This window comes from Vulpes vulpes, chromosome 12 (genome assembly GCF_048418805.1).
Source record: "Vulpes vulpes isolate BD-2025 chromosome 12, VulVul3, whole genome shotgun sequence".
NCBI lineage: Eukaryota > Metazoa > Chordata > Mammalia > Carnivora > Canidae > Vulpes > Vulpes vulpes.
The window spans coordinates 25,873,272-25,873,945 of NC_132791.1; the positions used below are offsets into that span (position 1 = coordinate 25,873,272).

At 27.9% G+C, this 674-nt stretch overlaps 1 pseudogene; it reads right to left on the bottom strand.

Moving 5' to 3' along the window:
- Positions 1 to 201: 201 nt before the first annotated feature.
- LOC112927630 (U4 spliceosomal RNA) lies at positions 202 to 350 on the bottom strand (annotated as a pseudogene).
- Positions 351 to 674: the final 324 nt, after the last annotated feature.

Sequence of the window (674 nt, forward strand, 5' to 3'; positions counted from 1 at the left end):
TCAAATAAGTCCACTGACATTTAAATACTGTAGATACATCTAACACATGGAAATTCAGAATATTTTTCTAGCTTAGGAATTAAAGACATATAGCAGTAATTAAGGTATTTTATTTAGTCTTGACCTGATGGTTTTGTTTCTTATAATTTATCATGTTTAATTCTGGTAGAAGTATCTTTTTTTTTTTTTGTATCTTAAATAACTTTAAAGGGCATTGAAAGTATTCCAGGGATTTAAAGGATTTAGTGGATTTTTCTGGAAAGATGAAAATTTAACATTTAGTTTTCAATTAGTAATAATCGTGTCTCGGATAAACCTCATTGGCTACGATACTGCCACTGCACAAAGCTAAATTTAACATTAGAATATGAAGTAGTGTAACTTTGCAAACAATATTTAGGAATAGCTGATAAATGACCCTTTTTAATTCTGTGATCTAGTAATATACACAATAAATGACTACATTTGGGAAAACTTTAGATTGTATTTTTGTACATATGCAGAATATATACAAATGTACATATATGTCTAATATCTACATACATGTAAAGTTAAATGTGAACATGCTTGCAATATGTCTTTTTTTAATCTCATAATGGTTGTGATAACTCTCTAATAGGTTTTGAACTGAATCTACTATTTTGCTCAAGAGCCTAGATTGTTTTACATGAACA